This window comes from Chrysochloris asiatica, unplaced genomic scaffold (assembly GCF_000296735.1).
Source record: "Chrysochloris asiatica unplaced genomic scaffold, ChrAsi1.0 scaffold00015, whole genome shotgun sequence".
NCBI lineage: Eukaryota > Metazoa > Chordata > Mammalia > Afrosoricida > Chrysochloridae > Chrysochloris > Chrysochloris asiatica.
Window position 1 is genome coordinate 74,816 of NW_006408533.1, and position 5,723 is coordinate 80,538.

The 5,723-nt window shown below is 42.4% G+C and overlaps 1 pseudogene; it reads left to right on the top strand.

The window, feature by feature from the left end:
* Positions 1 to 1,829: 1,829 nt before the first annotated feature.
* Positions 1,830 to 2,589, top strand: LOC102833721 (annotated as a pseudogene).
* The last annotated feature ends 3,134 nt before the right edge of the window (positions 2,590 to 5,723 follow it).

The window sequence follows — 5,723 nt, forward strand, 5'->3', positions numbered from 1 at the left end:
GAAACCTTACAGAGTACAGTTCTACTCTGATACATATGGGGTCAACTTAATGGCAACTGATTTTGGTAGGAGCTATGTGGACAGCAAGGAGCTCTGGTAGCGTAGTGGTTACGAATCGGGCTGCGAACCTTAAGGTCAGCGGTTCGAAACTACCAGCCGCTCCGCGGGAGAAAGATGAGGCTTTCTACTCCCGTAAAGATTTACACCCTCGGAAACCCTGTACAGGGTCGCTATGGGTCAGAACCGACTCAACGGCACTTAACAACAACATGTGGACAGCAAAGGAGCTCTGGTAGCATATCAGTTATGAATCGGGCTGCATACCGCAAGGTCAGCAATTCAAAACTACCAGCTGTTCCACAGGAGAAAGATTTCTGCTCCCGTAAAGATTTTACAGCTTTGGAAACCCTATACAGGGTCACTATGAGTCGGAACCGACTCCACGGTACATAACCACCACCACCACTACCATGTGGACTACAGGGTCAGTTTGAACCACAAGGTAAGAGGTTCAAATTCACCAGTGGTTCCTCGGAAACCCTATATAGGATCTCTACATGTCAAAATTGACAGCACTTAACAACAACAGTGTGGGACATGGAACAAAGACAACCATTGGCAGTCCCAGGTTATGAATGAGGTATGTTCCTAAGTGCATTTTTAAATTGAATTTGTAAGTCAGTCAAAACAGTAGCCATATTTTAGCGGGCAGGCTTGCAAGGTATACCCTTTGGTTGGTTGATGATGCATGGAGGGGATTTTAACCATGGTAATGAAATGATAATGAAAGATTGAATATAAAACTAATGTTCTCCCATGTAAAATATCACATAACTCACACTAAAACAAAAAAAATTTATTAGTGATTACCAGGATTAGGCATTATGGGATAAAGCACTGACTGCAAGGTAGGTTTGAACTACAAGGTTGGTGGTTCAAACTCACCAGCCACTCCGTGAAAACCGTATACAAGGTCACTATGAGTTGGAACCGACTGGACGGCACTTAACAACAACAGGGGAGAATAGCACTTCTGGTGTGGACTGTAGGGTCAGCACTGGACCTGAACCATAAAGTCGGCAATTCCAACCCACCAACTGCTCCTCAGAAACCCTATACAAGGTGGCTATGCATCAGAACAGACTCAAAGGCACTTAACAACAACAACAGGAGAGAATAGGGAGCTGTTTCTTAGTGGGTATTACGTTTTTGAAGTAGGTGATGGTTGCACAACATGGTAAATAATATTTTAAATGATTTAAAAAATTTTATATACATTTTTATAAATATATTTTTGTTATATGTATTTTACCACAATTGTTGTTAAGTGTTGTTGAGTTGGTTCTGACTCATAGTGACACTGCATAGGGTTTCCAAGGAGCAGCTGGTGATTTTGAACTGCTGATTTTGTGGTTTGAAGTGCACTGCTGATCCTACGCACCACAGCAGACCTTAAAACACAAATAAGATTTTTTTAAAACAAAACGAGGCTGATGAGGCAGGTGAAATGTGCAACATGAAGGAGCTGATGCTCTGGGCATCCTGTGGGCTGGGGTCACCACAAGCATAAAGATAACTTGATGCCCAAAGTCAGTGTCTGCAGTTTGTGTTGCACAACTAAAATCAAAATGTACCCAGTGAAAATAAAATGCTAATTGAAAAGGTTCAAGTACCTTTCTGTCTCCAGATGGCAACCTAAGGAAAAGTAGAATGTAAGAGTGACGTTTCACTGCAGTCCATCAAATTGCATCAGAATCGATTTGTTCCTTTAAATATTTCACAAGTTCCCAGGAGCTCCAGGAATCCTAAGTGCCCAGAGTCGGGAGGCCATGGTGTCCAGCAGTAACTGGCTGTCAGGGAGAATGTCATGTTGGGGATGGCCTAAGGGAGCCTGGTCTTTGTACTGCTATTTATTTTTGTGAAAAGGCAAATCATGCACTTTGCAATGAAATCTCAAAGGGGTCCTCAAGTCCCTATGAGACACAATGCCTCCAAGGATCTGAAACAGGAGATCAGTATTTGACTATTCAGGGTTCAGGATATCAAATGTGAACCCCAGCTCCTTGCAGATGATGATGTCAGACTGCTACAACTGGAAACCAGGGAGATCAAAATTGCTACAACTATCTGTACAGGATGAAAGCTCTGGACGCCATCTGTGCCTCTGAGATCCCATTTCATGCTGAAGGCCAACATCCCCATTCCTTAATGGACAGGAATTGCTGCTTCTACCTGCTAGATCTTCCAAACACTAGTACTCCTTTCAAGGGTGTGTGCAAGATCCTCACTGACACCTCGCTGGATGGCTGAGACACCTCACTATGGGAAAGGGGTCTTTGGCCAGAGTGCTTTCAAGAGGCCCTGAGTGAGCTGGTCACTGCAGTCAAAGGACGAAGTAGAAGCTCTCAGTGCCACCACCACTCAGCAGCCAAAGACCTTACCCAGTCACCAATGTTTCCCCAACAACAAACAATACAGGTGGCATACCTCCCCTTCAGTCAAAAGAGTAAATGTGCCAAGCACTTCCTAGAATTGAGCATTTTAAAGAGAGCTTTAAATCCACTGGCGAGTACTCTGTGGTGGAACTGAAGGACTCCCCCTGTAGATTGGATCCACCACAGTGCATGCTGGGCCGTCCTCAGGTTATCCTGCTCTGCAGACCCAGACTCCACTGACCTTGGCAAAAGTTCCCTTTGTAATCTAGAGCTCATGCCTGGAGACTCTTTCTTTTGGAACAGCTAAAACCATTTCCCCTACCCCCAAAAACACTTTTTACTGGAATTCATTTAATCTGTTATTCTTAGTGTTTTTGTCAAGTAACTTCCTTAAAAATCCTCACCTGGTTTTGATCATAGTTCGGTTGTCCTGTGCCAGAATATTTAATCCCAAAGGTCAGAGTGATATGAGGATGCTTGATAGTTTCCATTATAGACCCCACTGTTGTGCACAGTGAAATGAGAACTGTTTAAGTTTGGGGCATCTCAAGTTGATTGTTGCGAAAGGCAGACAGGAACTGGTGGGGCAGGTTGAGTGTGGGAGTGGGTAGTGTGTGAAACAATTTACCCTGGTACTTCACTTAGACCAAGGTGTATTGTAACTGTCACACAACTTTCCCTGAAGTGCAACGATCTAACTTTCCACTTTCATTCTGTACTGTTGTAAATAAATTGAGTAAAAGGGATTGTTTTGATACCTGGCATTAAGCAATTTTTTTCACAAGAAACATTGGAAGTCAAAGTTGTAAGGGGTCTTTGTGTCAAGTCAGTCACCAAAGCTTTAGTTCCATGCCTACAGTGGAGAGGCTAAAAGGTGTTGGTATTTGACCACTTGAGAACACATCTAGGTTCACTCATTTCTTGGTTCAGGGACTCAGTGAAACCTAAAAATATTTCCTAGTCCCAGTTTCCTCGTCTATAAAATGGAAAAAATAATAACTATAATTGTTGTTAGGTGCCATTGAGTCGGTACTGACCCATAGTGACCTTATGCACAGCAGAACAAAACACTGCCCGATCCCGGGCCAACCTCACTACTGTTGCCACGCTTGAGTCCAACGAAGCACCTACATAAAGCTAATGTGCCTGTAATGTGTGCACCCACTAAATGCCCAGTTTATGTTAACTGTTAAATTAAAAACATCAGATGTCAAGTGCAAAACAATAAATACTCTACAATAGAGATAAAGCTAAACCTCCCATGGGTGAATCAACCCTGGTAACTCTCTGTCCACCAATCTGTTGATCTGCAATGCCAACTAACTGATTAGAATGAAGGGACAAAAGGTATTAGACAAGAATGACAACATAATTCAATTAAATAAATCCTATTCAGTAATCCTTTCACGAAAGAGAAGTGAAGCCATTTTTACCTGATACAGAAAGCTCTAACAGGCAACCCCAGTTTATGATGAGTTCTGTTCCACAACAATTCCACTGTAAATCAGTTCTGATGTAAGTCAAATAACCTTTTTTTGTTGTTCTCATTATTGCTCTTTATTATCAGTATCTTTATAAATCCCATCTTTGTCTTTGGGGATTGGCAACATTACACTTGAGAATGATAACATCAATAAATCATATGCTGCAACACAGTATGTAGTACACATTATTAGCAATAAGATGCACCACCACCCCCTCAAAAAAAAAAAAGGCCAGTTTATACGTAAGTGAAGTTCCTTGTAACTCAACTATGGTAACACATCTACCTATGTGTGTTGCAGTGTATTTACATGCTAAAAATGAGCCTGGTACCCTTGTTTGAAGTGTGCAAAGGTGTCAACAAGAGACTTGCCTTGGGTTTGGGGACTAGGGGTGGGTGGGAGTGGAAAGCATAACCCCATTCCAAACTGCAGTTTGTGTAACCTGAGAGGGTGCCAGAACACTGGAAGCCACAAGAAAGCAATATGGCCCAGCTTTCTGAAGCACTTATTTTAAGAAGCTGAATGCTAATATTTGCATGAATTTTTAAAGACAAAACAAGATACTTCAAAGAACTTTCATTCCCAGTTGTGCCTCTGTTCTGCAGAGGCTGTGTGCTCTGCCAAGGAGGGCACTGGTGGAAAAGTCGGCAAGTCTCTGGAGTAGGAGAAAGAGCACTGGGTGGGAGGTCAAAGATGGCAATGGTGTGAAGCTGTCTCCCATTCCACCTGCATCTCTGCCCCCCTGACTGTGCCCAGAGATGTCCCTTTGTTCTGGGACTACCCAGCAACCTCCCTGCTTCCTTCTTTCCTGCTCCCTCTCCCCTATGCTGTTGCAGCATAACCTTTTAAAAACACAGACGGGCTCAGCCCACTCTCCCCATTAAAAACCTTCACTGCAGGTCTCTGGTAGTATACAGGCAAATGTCCAAATACTTTGATCTTTCACCTCCTACAAATACACCACCTCCCTCCTCACAGCAGCCTTTCCATATACTGTTTTTCTCTACCTTGCATGCATTTCCCAACTGCTCTGCTGGAAAACCTCAGCTAGTTTTTTTCTTTCTCATTTTATGGTAGTAAAATATATAACAAGTTTTATATTTACATTTTAAAGTTTAATAATTTAATGATATTGACTATGTTATTACTTTTGTTAGGTGACTTTGAATTGGTTCCGACTCAACGAACACAACAGAATGAAGCACAGCCCGATCCTGCACCATCTTCTCCATTGTTAAGTTTGAGTCCATTGTTGCTGCCACTGTGCCAATCCATCTCCTTGGGGGTCTTCCTCTTTTTCACTGACCCTCCACTTTACCAAGTATGAAGTCCTTCTCCAGGGACTGGTTCCTCCTGATAAAAAGTCTGAAGTTTTAGAGACGAAGTCTGGCCATCTTGTTTTCCAATGACTATTCTGGCTGTATGTCTTCCAACACACATTTATTTGTTCTTCTGACAGCTAATGGTACTTTTAAATTCTCCTTCAACACCAGAACTCAAATGCATCAATTCTTCTGTGGTCTTCCTTATTCACTGTTCAGCTTCCCCATGCATATGAGGTGATTGAAAATTCCATGGCTTGGGTCAGGCACACCTTAGTCCTCAAGCTGACATCTTTGCTCTTGAACACTTTAAAGAGGTTTTGTGTAGCAGATTTACCTAATGCAATACATCATTTGATTTCTTTACTGCTGGCTTCATGAGTGTTGATTGTGAATCCAAGCAAAATGAAGTCTTTGACAACTTCAATCTTTTCTCCATTTATCATAATGTTACTTATTGACCCAGCAGTGAGGAGTTTTGT